This window comes from Danio rerio, chromosome 3 (genome assembly GCF_049306965.1).
Source record: "Danio rerio strain Tuebingen ecotype United States chromosome 3, GRCz12tu, whole genome shotgun sequence".
Classification (NCBI taxonomy): Eukaryota; Metazoa; Chordata; class Actinopteri; order Cypriniformes; family Danionidae; genus Danio; species Danio rerio.
In genome coordinates, this window is record NC_133178.1 from 18,901,735 (window position 1) to 18,925,915 (window position 24,181).

Consider the following 24,181-nt stretch of genomic DNA (forward strand, 5'->3'; position numbering starts at 1 on the left):
ACTTTTATTGACATTTTTAATAGTGAAGTTGTATATTGTCCGGGTTGGTGTTGAAAAAGCCTGGTAATAAAACTTCTAGAGCCTTTTTATATTATTGTATGGACCCAATTCCCTATATATATTTTTCTTATACAATTCATCAATTCAAGCTAAATTGTCAATAAAAGTCAATTTGTTAAACTGCAGGGTTGAACTTCAAACAATGGCAGAGCAGAGATCAGCTTCACATAATGCAATTTCTAACCCTAAATAAAAATTGTAAATCCCAAAAAATGGGATCTGTAAATTAATGTACAATATGATTGTTTGCAGAACTTCACAGCATTTCACGAGTACACCATCAAAAAAAAAAAAAAAAGCTGAGCATTTCAAAGCAATCAAAGTTCAAATTTAGGTATAAATATTTTATTGTAACTTGGAGTTTAAAATAAAAAAAATAATTATTAGGCATGTAATTATGAAATATATATTGCTGTTCATTACAAAGGTTGTTCAAAATAAAATGTCATTTAATTTTTTACTTATGTGTTTCTCTTTTCTTTGGACATTTATCTCCATAAATGTATTTATTTATTCTAAAAAAATATTTGTATAAATAAATGTTAAAAGAAAATGAAAACACAAATAAAACAAAAATTTGACATTTTATTTTTTTATTTATGCATCATGTGTATAGTTTTTCTTTAATTTATTTCAAATGTTATCAGAGTTGGGATTTCATACACAACATGCATGAGGCACAGACATAAAGAGAACATACAGTACCAAGAGATCTCAAACATGAACAGATCATTTGCTCTGTCGTTGCCTGTGTAAAAAAAGCACATAACAGGGCAAATCTTTTGTTAAAATGAGCTTGATTGTTGTAAAGATTGAACATGGCTCGCCTCTGCCGATGACTCACCCCTGAAAACATATTCACAGAATAGTGCACTGATTTGCTGTGTCATTTGTTATTAAGGACCAGGTGGGTTTTCAGATGAGACATGGTGATTTGGAGCCGCATTACACCATTATGGGCTCATTATGATGATGTCATACAGGGCTCACAACTGACACCACAGCGCAGTCGTTCTGACAGGACAAGTGAAAAGTTTGAGAGGGACGAGAGGCGCAGATGCATCCCATTTTCAGCTTTATTTCATTTCTAGTTTCCAACGTTTTTATCTTATTATGAACAAATGGTGTAATAGTCCGGTGTATCCAAATGCCAAGAAATGATGATGAAAATATGAGAAATGATGATTAAAAGAATAAAATCTACATGGCTAACGCTGAGGGGAATTACTAGAAAGAGATAACTGATAACAAGAAACATTCTCAGAAAGTTCTGGGAAACATTCTTCTGGGAATATAGTTGCACATTTGTCTACTGGTTTTTTAAATGCTACTTTATTATTGGTTAAGAATTCAGAGAAAAGCCAACATTAACATTCCTATTATGCCTGCAAAATGATTAAATGGATTGCTGCTTAATGTCTCAATATTTCAAAATTTGAACATTTCTTTAAGAGATTTAGCCGCAAACCTTAAGTTCAAATATTACTGTTAACACTGGGGTTCACAATGGCTTTTGTTAGCTAAGTTATGTATACACATTCATTGCTCTCTTCTGTAGGTTAATAGTCATGTGATATGCTAATTATTATTTTATTTATTATTATTAACACTACCTAATTAAAGATAGAAATATATTATTGCTGTAAACGACAATAGCTATGAAAAAAAAAAACTTTAAATTATCCATTCAGAGCGAGTCTCCAAAAAACAACTGACTGATTCAAATGTTCTGTTCAGAGTGAGTCTCCACTCGCCTGGTGTTTTCCAAAAATCTATTTATTTTTATAAAATCATAAGAATTACAATATGTTATCCGTAACCTACTGAAGAGAAAAAAATTGTCATTTATAGTTATTATATACTATATAGCAATGGTTCTCAAAGTGGGGGTCGGGACCCCCCGAGGGGTCGCGGGACAATGAAGGGGGGTCGCCTGGTGATTTCCAAAAATCAATTTATTTTTATTAAACCATAAGAATTACCATATTTTATCCATAACCTACTGAAGAGAAAAAATAGTCGTTTATACCATATAGTTACTATAGTAGCTTATAGTTACTACTTCTATTGGATTGCAACCCCTGGGGTAATTACATTATATTAAAGACACAGCAATAGTGTCAGATGCAGCAGATTTCATAACACCTGGTAAAAATTTGTTGCCCATTTACAGCTCTCATACATTAAAAAAATTAAAAGAAGAATAGACTTGGGTCCATTGGTGTGTGTGCTGCATTGCATGCAAGGTTTCTGTATTTATAACCACCTCAGAATATATTGGGGGTCACGACTCACTGGCATTGTCATTTTGGGGGTCGCGGCCTGAAAAGTTTGGGAACCCCTGCTATATAGTAACCATAGTAGCTTATCCTCCTGTAGTTACTAGTTGTATTGGATTGCGCCCCCAGGGGTAATTACATTATATTAAAGACAGCAATAGCGTCAGATGCAGCAGATTGATTTTATGACACCAGCTTAAACTTTCTGGCCCATTTACAGCACTTACATACATTTAAAAAATTTAACGGAGAATAGACTTGGGTCTATTTGTGTGTGTGTGCTATTGCATGCAAGATTTCTGAATTTATAACCACCTCAGAGGATATTGGGGGTCGTGAGTCACATTGTCATTTTTGGGGGTCGCAGGCTGAAAAGTTTGGGAACCCCTGCAGTAAACAACTGACCGATTCAAATGATTAATTCAGAGTGAGTCTCTGGTAAACAACTCACTGATTTAAATGATTCATTCAGAGTGAGTCTCTGGTAAACAAACTGACTGATTCAAATGATCCATTCAGAGCGAGTCTCCAGTAAACAATTTATTAATTCGAATGATCCATTCAGAGCGAGTTTCCAGTAAACAACTCACTGATTCAGATAATATTTTCAGAGTGAGTCTCCGATAATCAACTCACTGACTCAAATGATCCATTCAGAGTGAGTCTCCAATAAATAACCCACTGATTTAAATGATTCATTCAGAGTCTCTGGTAAACAACTCACTGATTCAGACGATCCATTCAGAGTGAGTCTCCAATAAACAACTGACTGATTCAAATGATCCGTTCAAAGTGAGTATCCGGTAAACAATTAAACTGGTTTAAATGATTCATTTAGAGAGAAGGTGCGTTAGACTTCATCCAGCGCTGCGCAGATCGATCGAAATCTGTCTTAATGCTGGTTAGAAATTTTGTCCGGATATCTATAAATGTAAATAAATGTAAAACCCTTTTTTAGCATATTCAAACAAGAAGTATTAGCCTAGAGTGATGTTTTAACTCTCAGAATTTGTGCTTATTGCTGTGTATTTATTGGGCCTGTTCGTTTTTATGTTTTTATTACACTCTCGTTTACCCTTATTTCTCCCATGCGTTTGTTCTATAATTAATTCATAATTCCCTTATTGTTGAAAATGAACTATAGTTTGTAGAGACTGTATTCTATTTTATTTGTAAATCTTTTGTTATAATTAAAAAATAAATAAAAAATGATGATGATTGTGATCGGTCATCATGACTGCAGCAACTTTGAACCCCGAAGTGTCCAGCTGTCTGGCTTGACGGCTCCGTTTTCAACTTCGCCTCTGCCTGCGCTCAGCTTATCTTGTATATCACCAGCTGCAGCTGAGCTTCATGTCCAACGCACCTTAAGTCTCCAGTAAACAACTGACCGATTCAAATGATTTATTCAGAGTGAGTCTCCAGAAAACAACTCAATGATTCAAATGATTCATTCAGAGTGAGTCTCCACTAAACAACTCAGCGATTCTTGGAACTCTTGGAATAACATACTTTAGAATATTGTGACTCACCAATCAGAATCAAGTATTCCAGAGAGCCGTGTATTAAATTATGATATGCCAGATTAAGTGCTGAGGAGAGGCTCAGAACTAATAACGTTTACTAGATCTTCATCTCTAGTGGCTTATTTCTCGGCTTCTCTTAGTTTGAGACTTATGGAAGTCAAATTCTCGATTGACCAGGGCCATACTCTCTCTCTCTCTCTCTCTCTTTCTCTCTACAAAGGTGTGAAGACTAATGCAGGTGTGTGCGATGGGAGATGGACAATCAGTCGTCAACTCCCAGATTCCCATCTCTCCCTCCTTCTCTCACATTCATCAGAGCAGATATTCTCTTGCTCTCTCCATCCTGAGGAGAAGATGAGTCCAGGCCGCATCCATCTCCATTAGCGTAATGGCGTAAAGCAGCTTAGACAACTGCACCCCTCCGCACCCTACCCTTCCGTCAGGATCGCATTTCTCTCACCACTGTTTTTCCAGGTGGAGGGAGAGGAGGAGGGAGTGAGAAACGAGGGATGATTTAGACGCTGGCGAAAGAGAGTCATCCATCCCGAGTTTCCTGTCTGCGCTCTTGTGCCACAACCCACAGGGAAGGCCCGTCTCAAAGGCCAGCTTCACTTAGAACTACTTGAAATAGTGCGTTTGCGTCTCCTGTCCCATTCATGCCCCTGTAAAACCCGCCGGTTTCAGAATCCAGAGGGGCTTCATTGATGTCGACCCTTATTTTTCCCACCACCAGGAAGCTTCTGGCCTGCACATAAACCACCTGCAGCCTGCGTTCTCTCAGCATGCTTTCCAGCACCCGTATTTCTCATCCTAATAAACCCCAAAGAATATTTTCGTTTTAATGCACATGGGCAAACTTCAACAACAGCGCTGTACATGCACTTAACTAGAATTACTCAAACTGAAACTAAATAGATGAGAAATTAAAATAGAAATGTGTTCACAAAATAAAAGCGTAACTAAAGGGCTGCTCACTTTGTGCATTTTTCCCCCCGAAATGCATTCGAGACGTATTTAAAGTCAACATAGGCTCATTCTAAAAAACGTAGCCCTGTATACATTTCTGGAGATTGCTAAATAGTTAGCCAGAAGTAGGTATGGCTGCATTTTTTCTTTAAAACAAATGTTACGGGCGGTATGACGACATTCCTTTTTGTGTTACCAGCTGACAGATTACCTCCATATGGATAGCTTTCCTGCTGTTATGAGTTTGCCCAGTTAGCTCGCAATTAAAGTCGGCATTTCAGACAGAGAGGAGTTTATCATGACGATGGAGTTTGAGTCCGGCAAAGTAAGACACAAAGTGGGTAAGACAAAAACAGAAGACAAAAAATACAATGAACAAGTAAATAACAGGGTGAGAATTTGGTAAAATCAGAAAACATGGTAAAAACCATGCAAGGGCTTTTCATTTTCTGGATGGCTTTTTAAAACTGTCAGTTGGGCAGCTTTGCCAACTATTTTTAATGAAAAGGCGCTAAGCTCTGCCTGAAAAGTCGTTAAATATCGCTAGATTACATCATATGTAAATTTGCAAATTACTGACGTCATCACATTATACTGTTTAACAGCCTATGGGTAATAAAGGGGTATTTATATTAGCACTACGCTTTATATGGATGTCAATTTAACAAAATATATTGCTGTTTGAATAAAGTATATCAATATAGATGTGTATTGATTTTGCAGTAATCTCTCAGACAATATCCGAAACTGTTACTAAAATATCTGTGATTGTGAACAAGGTCAAATTAAATTGTTGAAATAAAGGAGAAGCAGATCGGTTTGACTGTACCTTCACACTATCGGTGCTAAATCATTTGCCGTTGGTACGCAGAGGGGTGATCTGCTCTTGGGCTGCTCTGTGAGAGACTGCTGTACGAGGATTGGGCCAACTGTCAGTGCTCTGAGGCGGAGGAGGGGCCGACAGCATCACCCGCAGCTCGTTGAGAAGAGTAGGGACAATAGAGTAAGGACACATGAGAGTCAATAAAAATCTCTCGCTACCCACTTTTTTTGAAAATTTGTCACTAAGGGGGTATGAAAAGTTGCTAAATATAGTGACAAAGTCGCTAAGTTGGCAACACTGCAGTTGGGTTTAGGGAAGTGGATTAGCGCTGGTGCTTTTGAATCGGCTGGGTTTAGGGAAAAATGGGGGTGGGTCAGTCGATTGACCTGTCAGTCAGTTGACAGCGGCCTCTGGTGGTTTTATGTGAGACAAGCAGGTGCGAATGGCACTCTCAAGAGAAATTGAGATCTGAAAAAGTGAACACAGAGCCCTCTGGTGGATTCGCGAAAACAAAAATGCAAAAGACGTATTTGGCGCTCTCCAGGAATGTATATACAGATACATTTTCAGAATGTGCCAGGGTTAGATTTAAATCTGACCAAGTCAAACAACTTCAGGAGGTGTTCTGGGATGCATTTTAGACAAACTGGACAGGTCTAAATGCATCTGGATGTTGAAACCACATTTGTAAATTTGTACTTCTCCTAAAAAACAAAAATAAAATTTTTAAATAAATAAATGAGCACATGTTGTGGGTTATATGTACTATACAAGTGCAAAAGCACAAGCAACGCAAGACCACACATGACAGTTTGAGGTGTTAGTTTCTTTTTATTTTTTGTTTTTTGTTTCTTTTTATTTTTGACTGTGAAATTATGAAATTTAATAGTAAATTAATATTAAACGTCAGCATTAACAACAGAGCAGGGAAAATAATTATTAAACACGTCATGTTTTTTTCCTAGAAATAATGCTTCTAAAGGAGCTGTTGAATTGGGATTGAACCAGTTTTTGTTATAAACCCAAACAATTCAAACATGGCACAAGACGAAGAACTGACCTACCGAAATGTATTTAATACTTTATATAAAATGTTCTGGGCATTCACTGCCTTTCTACAGCTCCCTTTCTTCATGTGTTCAATACTTCATTTTATTACGCATAACTGAATTTGTAAAGTAATTAATATTGTTTACTTCACATATGGATTCAGTTGGTTGTTATCAACATCCGAGGAAAATTTTAAGTCAACGGCACCTTAAGAAATATGTTGGTGAGACGTGTTTAATACTTATTTTCCCCGCTGTACCTGTACCCCTGAAAACAGGAAAATTAATAATGGAGTAATGGAAAAAGTAATAATAAAAATGGAAAACACATACCATTTTGTTCGTTTACAAAGGCAAGTTGTTTTGTTTTTGGGAAAGTGGGTCATACAAAAATGAACGTAACCCCTTTACAGTCTTGAATGATGTCCTCTACACGTTTGTATGAGAAATAAAAATGTTTCATTCAGCTTTAATAAATAATATCAGAGCCCGTTTTATGTGCTTGTGATGATGTTTTGCATTCTAAAATAAAATTATTGAAATGTACAGCAAATTTTTAAATAGTATAGAAATAAAAAACACTACACCTAACCCAATATACATAATGCACAAGAATATCTAACTCAAAACTGCCAGATCCAACACAAAATACAACTTCAACATGCACTAAATCTAGTGAAAACAAGCGTATTATATTCAGTTGATAGTAGTGATATTACATTGTATGATTGTAGTCAGTCACAAATAGCACTGTTACAGGCATTTAAAAGAATATAGTGTAAATCAATATTTCAATAGTTTAACAGTAGCATATGTAGCTTTCCACTGTCACTGTCCTTTATTGTCCTGCAAAATCACATCTGCTGACCTTCTACACAACAGTAACCAGCTGGTCATCCAAGTTTTTGTTACTGTTTTTTGATGTAAACGGGTCTTAAAGGCACCTAAACCTATGGGACTACTTTCTGCATGTCTGGTTCTCAGGGGTCCCCCTTCCTGATCACCAACTGGACACCCCTGGGGAACCAGAACAGGACGTGACAGGTCAAGGTCAGGCTGTCGGGTCAGAGGTCAGGAAGCAATTATGGGTGGTTAGAGGTGGTGTGATGGCAGAGACTACACCAGCTTTGATTTTCTGAATGAATAGGCACGAATGGTGGATCAAGCGCTTCATAATCCTGCCAACAGCATTTCAGTTGAAGCACCAGTCAGTGATTTATAAATCAGAACAATCTGTGCGTTAGTTCAATGATGTGTTGAATTGGCGATTCGGGGCAAATGTCAAATCTGACTAATGCTAGCTAGAGTGGACTTAATTTTCCCATTTAAATTCAATGTTTTAGAGAAACGCTTTTTTATTCCTTTTTGATGCAGCAGTTATGATCTTAACATATACTGTTCAGGTCCGTAGCCAGCTTGGTGAAAAGAATTTTTGCATAAATTACACTAGAAGTATAAATACTTTTCCTGGTATCACAATATGCATGCTTTTTTATGCACAAAAGTATTTCCTAAATTTTTACTTACCATACTATTATTTTACTACTAAAGTATTTAATTATGTATTTGAATTGTATGCTTTATAAATAATATATATAATATTCATAATGATATATATTTAAAATGTTTAATAAAGAAATTTGAAATGTTGGGGAAAATGTTTGTGTACAGTGCAAATTTATTATTAATCTGTCATTAAAAAAACAAACATTTAAATTGGTTGAACATCTAAACTGCAGTCTATTGTTATTTATTAGGCAAATACACTGGCCAGCGCACTTAACACTCCTTAAAACTTGAATTTGTCTTTTTGGATAATAAAAATAAATCAAACATAATATTAATAAATGCATCACAATTTTTCAGCCTTTTAAATGAATTTGAAAAGCAATAAATAACAACAATAGCCTAGTATTAAAATAATCTTAATTAAGGGCTGCTTTTCGGCACACATTTTTGGCTTCTTATACGATTATTTTAAATTTTTGATGATGTAGCAGAAAAAAAGGGACAAGGAAGCTCATGTATAGGACAAAAAACATGACCCCCCCCCAGGTTATGACAGGTTAATAATAAAGTTTTTTTTTTATAATAGTTTAATAATAAATTTGTACTGTACACAAGCATTTCCTCAACATTTTATAAAATAAATAGTTTTTTAAGTGTTGCAAGAAGATCTGAACTATTACTTTCAGTAATTGTTTGTTTTTTTTGTCAAATATTATCATCTTAGAGCAATAAATATTTTAGTGATTTAAATGTAAACCTGGACCAAAAAAGAGGTCTTATGTTGCATTGGTTATTTATTGGCAATGGCAAAATTATAGAGTTTTATTTCATGCCAAAAATCATTGACACATTTATTGATAACATTCCAAGCCAGTGAAATATTTTAGTTTTTTGAACCACAGAATTTCCAAAAAGTAGTTTCTCAGCCAAATAGTCTTATCCTTACAAACCAAACATCCGTAGAAAGCTTATTTATTCATATTTCATGTGATGTATACATATCAGTTAAAAAAAAAAAAAAAAGCTTATGACTGGTTTTGTTGTCCAGGCTCACAAATAATCTTTTCCCCACTATAAAAAGGCAAAAGAAACTTTGCATGGTTCTTCTCGAAACCATCAATGCAAATAAAGTACCTTTATTTTTAAGAGTGTACAACGGAAATTCCCGCACCACTGGTCCTTGTCATTACGAGATGTCCCCTATTTACAATTCATATGAAAATGATCATGAAACAGTTTAGATTGAATAAAAACAGCATGTATGCACTGAAAAAGACAGGCTATAAAAACTTGTTGTTTGAGTTCCACGATTAACAAAGACTGTAACCAGGCATCATAAGGGAATAATGTGCAAAACTCTTTGAACTCGGCCAACTGTTCTATAATAGATACAAAACATGCAGATGAATCAGCATGTTTGTGCCACATGCCTTTTAAAGGGGAAGTGTGACCAGAAACTGAACGACTTTTAAAACATCATCCTTGTCTTGTGTTATTTGGACACACAGATACTCACAGCATTAGTTGAGTCGTGTTGTTGTGTCCGGTTGAGTCGGGCTGCACAATCAACAACATGTATAACATTATCCTGCTCTTCCTGCTGCTGTGAAGATCATGTTCTTTGCTGTCTGCTTCACCTGAAGCACAGAGGAATTACTGTCAGCAAATCTAATTCCCTTCAGTACAGTATACATGAGATATTTTACACAAATGCTTGGTCAGTTACTTGTGTTTTTCTGATCACCAAGGCTGCATTAGTTTAATTAAACATTTTTGACATTGATGGTTTTATGCATTTTCATTACACAATAGATTATTTATATTAATTTACATAATGTAAGTACATTAATACATTAAAATAGATTAATAGATTAATGTTGTTCATGCCAATATTTTTATTATTAAGAATTTTAGCAGACATTTTCAATAACGTAAATACACTTTTTAAAAATACAAATATAAAACTTACATTTCAACATTTAGACATTTAAAAAAGGGAAAAGACAATGAAAAACAACCAACAGTCAAAAAATGATAACCAAAAATGATCACAACCAAAAATGATAATTAAACAACCACCCACCCAACCAACCACCCACCCACCAGTGCTATCCAATGGTAAAAGTAGGTGCTAAAGGCGTAGAAAACAATTATTTATTTTCTTTTTCCGGATTAGTCCTATAATTAATCAGGGGTAGGCACAGCAGAATGAACCGCCAATTTATCCAGCACGTTTTACGCAGCAGATGTCCCTCCAGCCACAAACTAACACTGGGAAACGTTGTAAACAGGTTAATCACAAGTTTGTAGAAAGTAAATAATTGGGATCACATTTTTTTTCAATTAACAAAATCTTGTCTATTAGGCTATACCTGATTTTTTCCAGATGTAATGTACCCGTAAACTCTGTCAACCACAATTTAAGAGCTAGAACTTCTTTTTTTGGCAGAGATCAACTTATGTGAAACAAACTGTTGTTGTACTCGCGTTGTAGTCTCAAAAATTCTTCGGAAACTCCAAATATAATATATATATATATATAGGATTGATCTGGTTCAACCGGAATGTCAATCAGAATTTACACGGAGTGAAGAAGCATATGAAGAACTTTAAACTGAATGAGACAATATCCAAAATAGTTTTTTTTTTTCTTAAAATGTTTTCCACTATGGCACCTAAATTGCAACAAAGTGAGCTACAGAGCAAACTTATTCAATTACAAATCATAGAGATTATTCAGCTGTTTTTTGGTATTTATTTGGTGCTTTGCAAAAAATAAAAAATAAATAAATCCACCAAAATAATTCTATATTCATCAAATATGTCCCTGTATAATAGGTGTGAAAAGAAAAAAGAAAAGAAACAAAAGCTATAGGCACACATGAGCCTTAGTTGTTTATTACACAAAATATTATTTTACAAAAACTTGAGTAATCTGAATGAATATGTCAGTTCAGACAGACACACACACACGCACGCACGCACGCACGCACGCACGCACGCACGCACGCACGCACGCACGCACGCACACACACACACACAGAGGATTTCCAGAGCATTTACACTCACTAGAGCGTGAGTGCAGACTGTGCTCCCTAAAGGTTACATTGGCTTTGATGAGCATCAGTGAAGCACATTCAGACAACCAGCTCTTTACTTGCAAACTTCTGAAACATCCACAGACTGCAATATTGCATAGGGGTTTGACCCCCATAATTAATGCTTGATGCACCAAATAGACATCAAACTGAGATGTGTGTGTATGTGTTTGGGGGGGGGGGGGGGGGGGGGGGCGGTCCTGAGACCCCGCCCGGATATGTGCCCAAGGTTCTTACCACACCGTTTAAAGACCAGGTAGTGAGCCTGCAAGCGCTGCCCACGGAGGAGGCAGACCCAGTCCTTTCATTACTTTGTCCAGTTCACTCACTCGCTGGCCCATTACGTTGTAGGTCTGCCCTATGGTCAGCCTGCGTTTTGGGTATAGGTGCCCGCTATGCGTGATCCCCACTAGGCGATCCCATATGCTTATTCAGCCACGGTGCAGTCCCCCCTCACGGGCGGACCCGTGTCTTCCCTCTCCGCTAACCATCTTACTATATGCGTACTCCCTCTTTTCAGGGCTAGTCCATATATACTATCATCATATCTCCTCATTGGGTAGCAGGTGGCCTCAGCAGCATCCTCCCTATCGGGACTGCACGCTTTCCCAACGCACTGCCGTATTAAATTCTAGAAATTATCTAGACGCTTGCGGCTCCCAAAATTTATATCTAAATCCGTAAATCTTCTTTGAAGTGGGATAAGTAAGGGCCAGGGATCACGTTGGAAGACTGCGCCTCAGTATGATGCAGGAGTGCTCGCGCTATGCCTGGCTATTTCCTCTCATCAGAGGCGAAGGTAAGGTGCAGTCATTATGGTGTTTTCCAGACATTTCCCCATACATGGATTAAATCCACTTATAGCATTGAAGTTCCCCATCCAAAGGGGAACACTCTGGTTACTAAAGTAACCCACGTTCCCCGAGGAGGGGAACGGAAATGCTATATTGCATCGCCATAATGATTGTTCCTTAGCTGTAGGTATCAGTCTCTTCAGCTTAAAAAGGTAAGTGTCTTCTTGCTTTCGCTGTGCTTTTATGCTAAATTGATAGCAACAAGCATCATGTGCGCAAGCTGACGCTGCCAATTCATTTGGCATTTCATTGGCCCGTTTACATACTCTTTCAGACGATTGGCTTTCTGAACGAAATCCCCATTCGTGGATAAAATCCACTTATAGCATTTCCGTTCCCCTCCTCTGGGAACGAGGGTTACTTTAGTAACCAGAGCGTTTATGCATTTTATTGTATAAAAGTTAAAATAACTCATATTTTTAGGTTACAGGACCAAAAAGCTAAATAATGTTCAGTCAACCCTACTTGATTGTTTAAGTAAAGACAATATTAGAGTTTTCAGTGTATGTCACCAAATATATTATTCTAAAAACCAGCAGGTAAAGAGATCTGAGAACTAATAATAACTAGGTGTCTGTTAGGTTGTACTAACTCTCCCGAAACCCTTTAACAGATCTTTCCAATGTAGATGCTACATCCAATCAGCTAGCAGTAGAAAATACAAGCCACGCCCACAATATTCTCATTTAATATTGTGTTTCCCTAGGAACTGCGTCAGATAATGAAAAAAATTGGTCGCAGCTTCCAGTTCATAGGTACTTTAAAGGGATTTCGCTAATAATCAGCTGTCTCTATTGTTTACTGTTGGTTGCTAGGTTACCAATACTACAGTTATCCACTCTAAGAACTTGATGGAAACCTAATCAAGACCTAAGTCACTTTTTTTCCCTGTTTTGCAAACATTAAACCATGCGCTTCTTGTTAAGACGGAAACTCATCTTGTAAACTATTCATGTCATGTCTTGCCTAGTGCATTTTCCTTAATGCTGCATACAGAAGGCCGATAAAACACAAAAGATCATGATTGATGCCGTTTGAAAGGAGCTCTTATTCAGCAATCTATCGTTCAACATATTAAACAACTTAATGCCTGATGAATATATGTCCATTAAAGTTGCACTAATTGGTCTGTTGATATTTAGACAGTGCATTAGCATTGAAGTTCGCTCGACTAATGGTTTGATTAGGGACTAGAGCTCTCCGGAGAGTGTAATTCATCTGGAAGAGGGAAACCTATCAAAGCATCTGATACACCAGCCGTTCCAAACTACAATGTTAGCTCTTTGTTAGCATGGACAGAGACGAACGCATGGACGAGGAGGACTGGAGACATGAGATCGGGTGTTATTGGGGGAAGGTAGGAAGGAAGGAAGAGGAAAGGACGAATGTCAGATGAACTGTGATGGACATCTGATACGTTACGCCTGCGACCACTATTTTAATGCTGATAGTGTGATCATTCTGTGGCCTCAAACTGACCTCACAATCAGTGTCTTGCTAATCGGAGAGCAGATTCCTCTTCTGGTAGACTTCCTCAATGAGAAATCAGCAAAGAAAGTGATCTTGATTTCAGGTTTTAATTGTTTTCATGTGGATGAAAAGGTGTTGTACAATTAGAGACTGTTATATAGCATAATAGCATTACACTTGAAATGAAGCATCATCACTAATGAATATCATTAAAAAACAACAGTTGTCAGGCCAAATCAGAAGCTCTTTTCTGAAAGACTGAGAGAAAACATTTTATTGAGGTAGAAATAGATCTTGATAGAGATAAATATACACTGACAATAAAAACCACAGGCTTTTATTTATTTATTTATTTAAAATTTTTATTATTTAAAAAAGATATTATTCATTTTTGTAAATCATATTTAGATTTATAATAATACTACTACTGCTAATAATAATAATAATAATAACAATAATAACAACAACAACAACAACAGCAATAATAATAATAATAATAATAATAATAATAATAATAATAATATAAACAATAATAATAACAATTATTATTATTTCTATTATCATTATTATTAATAATAATAAATCAAAATATTAGATTAATAATAACAAAATGAATAATACTGATACTACTACAACAACAACTACTACTAATACTACTTATAATAATAATAATAATAATAATAATAATAATAATAACAATAATAATAATAATAATAGGGTATATGCGGAAGTATGCTAAAGGACTTTTAATTTGTCAGTAACCAGGGTTAAACGCTTCTGATGAACTGTATGCCATTGCAAGATAGGCGCGTTTAAGGTCTGTTTTCTTTAAAAAGCAGCGATCTCCACTGGCTGAGTGATATCCAATATATAGTGGGTTTCAGATTGTACAAGAAACCCTGCATTAAGTGACATTTTCCACTGCTATGTCTTTAAAATATGAGCATTTTTTTCTCCCAGTATATTCAATGGAGCTTCAGCGCTAGCCTTCTCTCAATCACATCAATATCCACCCCTTCTGTTTTTACTATAATTGATATTTTTAACCAATTCTAGTCCCACATTTGTAAAGAATTTATTGAAACAATTTACTATTTCTTCTTTATTATTTATTTTATGGTCACTTTCAATGAAATATTCAGGATAATTTTTACTATCAGTTCCATTTCTTATAATTTTATTTAAAATATTCCATAAGCCTTTCAAATTATTTCTATTATTATCTAATATTTTATTGTAGTATACCTTTTTACTTTTTCTAATAATAGTAACTAATTTATTCTTATACTTTTTATATCTATTTTCAGCCTCTGGGGTACGATGCTAAATAAATTGTCTGTAAAGTGTATTTTTCTTTTTGCATGCATTTAATGAACCTTTTGTAACCCATGGACTTATTATTTGCTTTTTTTTATTATTAAAATGTACTATTGGGGAATGTTTATCGTATAATGAAGCAAAAATATTTAAAAATTGTATTATATACTTTATCGCTATCAACCTCTTCATATACTGTTCTCCAATTTTGTTTCAATGATTCACTTTTAAATGCATTTATAGTTGAAGTTGTCTGTAACCTTTTGTATGTAGAATAACAAGTATGCTCGTACCTTCTATACTCACATTGATAAACAATAAAAACTGGTAAATGATCAGGTATGTCATTATAAAGTAATCCACTCTCTAAACCACACTCCATGATGTTTTTCATGAAAATATTATCTATCACTATTGCACTGTGAAAGTGATTCTACTAGGTCTCGTAATAGTAGGAGTAGGATATAATCCCATACTATACATTGTATTAACAAAGTCTTCTGTTATTTTGTGCCTTTTTGGATTTAGCAAATCAATATTGTAATCTATACAATATTTGTGTTGTTGTGTTGTTTGTGTTTGTGTTTTTTTTTATTTTTTTATTAATTTAAACAATATTAACAACATGTATTCTTTTTATATGTTGTATTTTATTCTCTTTCTATTTTTTTATATTTTTCTTTCCAATAATTGTATAGTTTGTAATTATTATTTAATATCAAAATATTAACACCACCACTTTGTAAATACAATACAGAATAAAATGCACATTGATAGTGAATGCATCATTATGCATTTTTTGTTTATGAAAATATTATTTAAATAATATTTTTAATTTTTTTTCACAATTTCACAAATAATAATAATAATAATAATGATAATAATAATAACAATAACAATAACAATAACAACAACAACAATAATAATAATGATGATAATAATAATAATAATAATAATAATAACAATAAAAATAACAACAATAATGATGATAACAACAACAACAACAACAACAACAACAACGACAACAATAATGATGATGATGATGATGATAATAATAATAATAATAATAATAATAATAATAATAATAATAATAATAATAATAATAATAGTAATAATAATAATAACAATAACAACAACAACAACAACAACAACAATAATAATAATAATAATAAAAACAACAACAACAACGATAATGTGTATGTGTGTGAATGAATGTGAATGGACGTTTACCAGTGATGGGTTGCGGCTGAAAGGGTATCCGCTGCGTAAAAACCTGCTGCATAAGTTTACACCTCAGAATAAATCCACACAGAGTATCTCCTTGTAATCGCATCATCAGTAAGTCATGGAGGTGCAAATGATCTCCACAGATGGAGCCATGAATCACATTAAATTCCACAGTTTTGTTGTGTCATGCTTCAGTCAAGTGATTGTGTGTGTGTGGTGTGTGTATTGGTGTGTAATGGTGTGTGTAACACTGGCAGAAACGTGCATGTTCTGCTCCAGCAGGGGGTTCAGAGACCACCGGCACAAACATACACACACGGACCACACACACATACATACACACATGCACATTCACACAGATAAACAAACACAGTCACTCATTCACAATAAATAATTAAATGAGTCAAATTAAACAGAAGAAAAAGAGGATCACAGACAAAACTGAACCGGCAGGCAAAAACAGTTTTCATGCCTGTGTACATTTTGGATTAAAAAAAAAAGTGTTTTTATGAGGCACAGAAAACATCCAAATGAAACTTTTAGGTGTTTCTTTTGTTGCACTTTTTGGTAGATTTTACATAATCCATATTTATACTGACTGTTGACATTTTAAAAGTTATACGTCTCCACTTCAGCAGCTCATATTAATACATATTCATATTCTAAAGGTTTTAACAGGTTAATATGTTCATGGATAATTTGCCTGATTATATACATTTTCATAGTATTTGATGAATTATGGAGTGATAAAAAGAAAAAAGAAATCCCCTACAACAGCAATTAAAAAATCCTGACATCAAATGTTCAGATGTCCATGCATGCTATAAATATATGTGAATTAGTGCTTATAAAAATAAAGAAAAATAACTTTTAGAAATATTTTTTGTAAAAAAAAAAAAATAATAATAAAGTTTTTTATAGTTATAATTTTTTATTAACTGTAGTTTAATAAGTCTAATTGAATTAGACTAAATATATATATATTCATTCATTCATTTTCTTTTTTCGGCTTATTCCCTTTATAAATCTGGGGCGGAATGAACTGCCAACTTATCCAGCATATGTTTTACGCAGCGGATGCCCTTCCAGCTGCAACACATCTCTGGGAAACATCCATACACACTCATTCAATCTCATACACTACGGACAATTTAGCTTACCCAATTCGCCTGTATCGCATGTCTTTGGACTGTGGGGGAAATCGGAACACCCAGAGGAAACCCATGCGAATGCAGGGTGAACATGCAAACTCCACACGGAAATGCCAACTGACCCAGTCGAAGCTCGAACCAGCGACCATCTTGCTGTGAGGCCACAAAACTACCTACTGCGCCAGTGCATCACCAATTATATATAAATGTATTATTATTATTAATAGTAGTAGTAATAGTAGCAGTAGCAGCAGTAATACAAATAAAAAATATTAATTGTGATAATGATAAACTTCATTATTTATTATTTTCATTTTAAAAACATATTTGAAGCACTACAATTTTTCTTACTTCTAAAAGCCTTTTTCCCAACATCCGTCTTATTCCAACCACTACAGATTACAGATTGCGGTATACATGTATGGAAATCAGTTCATATTTGATTATATAATGCATCATTTGCATACTTAAACTTACTTTTATGATTATCATTATTATTAGTAGTAGCAATAATAATAATAATAATAATAATAATAATAATAATAATAAAAAGGGGCAGGGCATCATGGTGGCGCACAGCAAGAAGGTTGCTGGTTGACAGTTGCCATTTTTTGTGTGGAGTTTGCATCAGGGCCGGAGTGGGACTCATTTTCAGCCCTGGAGTTTCAAGCCAGACCGGCCCACCTCAGTTCACGACTGATTCCAATTCAGTTACTAATGGCACTATCACTTTTCAAGAAAACTGCTGCTTTAGAAATTCAAATGTTCAACAGCCCTAACAGTATTTTATGTCTTAACAATAAAATCGAAAAAAAAAAAAAAAAGATTTTCATGGGAGATTCGATCTCAGGTCTGCGATATTGAAATGCAATGTGCTTACCACTGGACCACATTGGCGCTATAACAGTGAGAGTAAAAAATAACTAATGACTTTCGACCCTTAAGACACTATTTTTAGATTTCTGATCAAGTTATGTCAGATTTATTAATGTAGTGAATCATTTGATTTTCATTGAGCAGGTGTTTTATTCATTTTATTCGAATTCTTATATTCACTAAGGTGCCGCTGTTTGGGGTCGATAGTTGCATTACATCATCATCATTAACGTTAGTTAACCTGCAGGCTGCATTTTTCTCACGGGGCTGCGAGAAAATAAATAAAAAGAGCGGCACTACGGTAAAATAATGATTAAAAAGAATAAAGCTATGGTCAAATAAATAAATAGAAGAAAAAAAGTGTGACTGCTGAGATTGCAAGCAGATAGGGACACCGGCCCTCGCGGCCAAAAAACAGACCGGCCCACCGGGAATTCTCCCGGTCCTCCCGATTAGCCAATCCGGGCCTGGTTTGCATGCTCTCCCCATGTTGGCGCGGGTTTCCTCCGGGTGCTCCAGTATAAGTCCAAAAACATGTGGTACAGGTGAATCAAATAAGCTAAATTGGCTGTAGTGTGTGTGAATGCAAGAGTGTATGGGTCCATGGCTTGAATGGCAACCACTATGTAAAACATCATGTCAGAATAATTGGGGGTTCATTCCGCTGTGGCAGCCCCTGATATATAATGGACTAAGCCGAAGGAAAATGAATAAATGAATTTAATACAAATTTGATTACATAATGATTAATTTGCATATTTATTTAACTTATAATTCCCAACTAAATAAATGATGTGCTGAAGTATACTGATGACTATTAGTTCATTATTTATGTTACCCTATTCACCTGCAGTGTCTTGCCTTAAAAATAAAAGCAAACACTATTTGAAATATTGTGCACACATGAGCTGTTCAAACATGATGAGCCTGTTCACCTTTAACCTTCACAGTTTCTCACCTCATCTCGTGCTACGCCCTACAACTGACCTCTGACCTTTCAAATGACAGGTGTCGTAGGGGTCGCAAGCTTGATAAAGACATATTTCCCTTTCACACTCGCCCTAGTTCAGGAGTTTGCTTTGTAAATTGATCTAATATCGATAACCTTTTCCTAAACCATTTTGTGTGAGATTTAAACATCTTTCCTATTTTTAAACAGTCAACACGTCATTTATTTGATACATTATTTGCATGTTTCAACAGATAAATCCTTGAAAGTACAACTATTACTACTACTAATAATAGTTACTATTCATTACTGTATTCAGAAGGTATTAATGGTTTAACATGTTCATGTACAATTTGCCCAATTATATAAATATATGAAAGAATATATAATTAATCATATATTTAATATAAAAATATAATTAAAATTAAATTAAGAACAGCCATAATTAAAAAAGTAGATTTTTTTTCTCTCAAAGCAGAACAATGTGACTTTTATTAATATTTTTTATGTTCATAAAAAAATAATAATAAAAAAAAATAATTAATTAATTAATTAATTAATTAATTAATTAATTAATTAATTAATTAATTAATTAATTCATTCATTCATTCATTAATTAATTAATTAATTAATTAATTAATTAATTAATTAATTAATTAATTAATTAATTCATTCATTCATTCATTCATTCATTTTCTTGTCAAATTAGTCCCTTTATTAATCCGGGGTCGCATACTTATCCAGCAAGTTTTTACGCAGCGGATGCCTTTCCAGCCGCAACCCATCTCTGGGAAACATCCACACACACATATTCACACACACACTCATACACTATGGACAATTTAGCCTATACCCAATTCACCTGTACCGCATGTCTTTGGACTGTGAGGGAAACCGAAACACCCGGAGGAAACCCACGCGAAGGCAGGGAGAACATGCAAACTCCACACAGAAACACCAACTGAGCCGAGGATCGAACCAGCGACCCAGCCCCAGCGACCTTCTTGCTGTGAGGCGACAGCACTACCTACTGCGCCACTGCCTCGCCCCATAATAATAATAATAATAATAATAATAATAATAATAATAATTATTATTATTATTATTAAATACAGTAGTTTGCTTTACAATTTGATTTATTATTGATATAAAGTATCACTGACAGTATGCTGGCCCACAGATATTCAAATATCTGACCTTTCCTGTGAATAAACACAGTCAGACACACAGATGGTAAATAAAATCCCATCCTGTATATTATCCTGACATATTTGTGTTACTGCCTCTCTGTAAGACCAGTCATAAATAATGCAGTCGAAACGTTTGTGCTCTATTGTAAAAGGCCCAGTGTGTTTGATCTTACATCTCAATGCAAACTGATGAACTGCCAGGACTGCAGAAACATATCCTATAAAAAACTTGTTCAGTGCGCTTGTGTGTGTGTTTGCGTGTGTGTGCGTGTGTATGCGTGTGTGTGCATTCTCCTTATGGCTTAAATTGGGAATAAATGGTCCAGAACGTGATAGAAATGACCGATTCTGAGAATTACTAGACTACATGTCATGCGTGGACTTTCAGTCATGCAATAAGATATCATGAGCTCCGTAATAAAAACCTTTATCCAGTCATCAAACGGAGGATGAATAATTAGTCATGCACAATGGAGCAGACATTTAGGATAATGTATTAATGGCAATATGCTGCCCTGATATGACCCAAGAAGTATCTGTCTATTGAGACTGTGAATCTCTGATCTGTTTCTGACTGTTCTGAGATTCCTGCCTGGGTTTGATTCAACACAGATTTTACTGAATATCAAGTGTTGACCCAACTTTTTGTACTTGTTTTTAAAGGCATAGCTCATCCAAAAGTGAAGATGTACTCACTATTTACTGATCTTCCTTTGTTCCAAACCTTTATGAGCTTCTTGCTTTTGTTGAACACAAAAGAAGATATTTTGAAGAATGCTGAAAACCGGTAACCATTGACTTACATAGTAGAAAAAAACAAACATTATGGATGTCAGTGGTTACTGGTTTTCAACTTTCTTCAAACTATCGTATTTTGTGTTTAATGAAATATGAAAGAAGCTCAAAAAAGTGAATGATGAGTAAATAATGACAGTATTTTGATTTTAGGGTGAACTATCTGTTTAATTGCATTAAAATATGTGGTCATTCACACAGACAGCATGTGTCTTTTAAGAACACGTAAAAGTAAAAATACTGTCATCATTTACTCACTACTTCACTTGTTACAAACCTGTTTGAGTTTTTTTTTTCAGTTGAACACAAAATAAATTATTTAAAAAAAATGTTGAAAACCTATAACCATTGAATTCCATATTAGGAAAAGCAAATACGATGGAAGTCAGAGATTACCATTTTTCATATTTCTTTAAACTATTGTTTTTTTAGGGTGAACTATCTCTTTAAAAGGAGCAGAGGTCAATTAACACAGACAGAATGTGTCTTTGCATCTAAAAACTGCTGTCATCATGCTTTCATCATTTATTCAACCTTCACTTGTTACAAACCTGCTTTAATTTCTTTTTTCTATAGAAGTTATTTTGAAAAGTGTTGAAAACCTGCAACCATCGACCTCCAGAGAATGTTTTTCCTAAAATGAATGTCAACAGCCACAGATTTACACAGATTTGAACATAAAATAAGATATTTTGAAAAATGTTTGAAACCTGTAGCCTTTGACTTCCATTGTGTAAAAAAAAAAAAAAAAAAAAAAAAATCTTTATGGAAGTCAAGGGCTACCGATTGCCATACTTCTTTAAACTATTGTCATTTTTGGATGAACATTTATCATTTATTCAAGTTTCACTTATTACAAACCTGTTGTAATAGATTTCTTCTGTAGAAGTTATTTTGAAAAATGTTGGAAACCTGCAACCATTGACTTCTAAAAAAAGAAAACACTATGGAAGTCAATGGTTACAAATTTTTATATTTCTTTTAACTTCCGTCTTTTGTGTTCAAATAGGCTTTGATTAGGTGAAGGGTGAGCAAATAATGACAGAAGTTTAATTTTAGGGTAAACTATCTGTTTAAAATGATTACAGTATTTGGCCATTCACACAGACAGAATGTGTCTGTCTAAAAACACCCAAAAATAAAAAAAATCTGTTATTCTGAACCCAAAAGAAAGAAAAATGGTGGAAACATGTAACCATTGACTTCCATAGTAAAAAAACAAATACTATGGAAGTCAATGGCTACCGATTTTTATATTTCTTTAAACTATTGTCATTTTTGGGTGAACTATCCCTTTAAAAGGACTATAGGGCGATTAACACAGTCAACATTTACGCAACATTCACTTTTTATAAACCTGTTTTATTTCTTATTTCTGTAGATGTTACTTTGAAAAATGTTGGAAACCTGTAACCGGTTACAGATTTTCATATTTCTTTAAACTATTTTTGTTTTTGGGTGAACAAACTTTTTAAAACAACTGTGGGGTAATTAATACAGACAGAACGTGGCATTGTCTAAAAATACTCAAATATAAAAAATCTGTCATCGTTTACTCAACCTTCACTTGTCACAAACCTGTTAGAGTTTCCTAGAGAAACCTGTAACCACTGACTTCCATAGTAGAAAAAAAACAAACAAACACTTTGCAAGTCAATGGCTACCAATTTTCATATTTCTTTAAACTATTGTCATTTTTTGGGTGAACATTTATAATTTATTCAACCTTCAATTATTACAAACCTGTTCTAAATAATTTGTCTTTCAAAATATCTTATCATCTTTTCAAATGATCAACTCATCAATGTTTAGAACCACTTGAGGGTGAGCATTTTTATTTTTCTGGGTGAACTATCCCTTTAAGAATTATGCGGTATATGAACATTACTCTAGATGTTGACGGCTGTTTTCCTGTTGACATGATGGCCAGCCAATCACAGCAATGTGATTTTTTGTACATACATTTTGCAAATATTCCCCTCACACATGCATTAGCACAACCGCGCACATGAATTTGAACTGAGGTGGCCAAAAATGTGTCTTCATCAGCACAAATAAGAGCAAACCACATGTACAGCTAAAAATACCAAAGCTGCACTGATTTTCATTATTGTCCCATCTGTGTAAAACTGCTTTATTTTGCACGGCAATGCTAAAGAGACACAGGGTTTCATCAGACTGTGTGTAATCAGTTGCAGTGACTGAATAAACTTGTGTGTGTGTGTGTGCCTTGTATTCATTACATTGTGGGGACCACTAGAATAGCAATACTAGTCATTCTTTACTTTTTTTGGTAGAGGACAGAAAATTACAGTATGTACAGTACAAAAATCATTACATCTATGGAAAATCCCCACAAACAGCAGCATAAGAGTGTGCGTGAATTCTCACAGTGAGACCTATATATATGAAAGTAGCAGAATCACAGAAAAGCACATAGAAAAGCAGTTTAAAACTACAAAAATGTACAAAAAAGGTTTGAGCATTAACATTTACATTCACATATTTCAGAGAGCAACATTATTGGTTGGGTTGAGAGAAGGGTTCAGATCAATGGTTCATGGGTGATCTTTACGACAAGCACTGCCTTCTCATGGACGTGTACAAGGAGAATGTGTATTTGAAATGTACAACAAAACATAAAACATACCCACAGTAACGAATTTTAGATTTGCAAAAATGTAGACAGCACCCTCTAGTGGATTTGTCATCTGAAACATGCAATGAAACATACCCGGAGCAATGGATTTTCTACAAGCCTCTGCTAAAGCAATGACCAGATTTTGATGTGTTCATCACTACACCAAATCCCCCCTACTGTACTTTTCAATCTGTTTTCCTGCTGCCTGTCTCTTCTCTAGGAAAAGAATGAGTGAAGTCTAGAAAATGACAGTATGATAAACAGCTAAACTGAGAGATTTAGTAATGTATGTGCTTTTAAGCTACCGTTCTTTTCTCCTACAGTTTGGCTGGACTCCATTCACGAATGTAGCTTATGAAAGAAGGTATATTCATCAAGTTTGATTCCTTGTCTGTAACCAA

The 24,181-nt window shown here is 34.7% G+C and overlaps 1 long non-coding RNA gene across 1 annotated transcript in view; it reads right to left on the reverse strand.

Annotated features, from left to right (window-relative positions):
- Positions 1-8,790: 8,790 nt before the first annotated feature.
- Positions 8,791-24,181, reverse strand: part of LOC141381177 (uncharacterized) — a 273,920-nt gene continuing 258,529 nt past the window's right edge. The window contains exon 4 of the long non-coding RNA XR_012400923.1: positions 8,791-9,849. This is a non-coding gene — a long non-coding RNA (uncharacterized lncRNA). The remainder of the gene's footprint in view (positions 9,850-24,181) is intronic.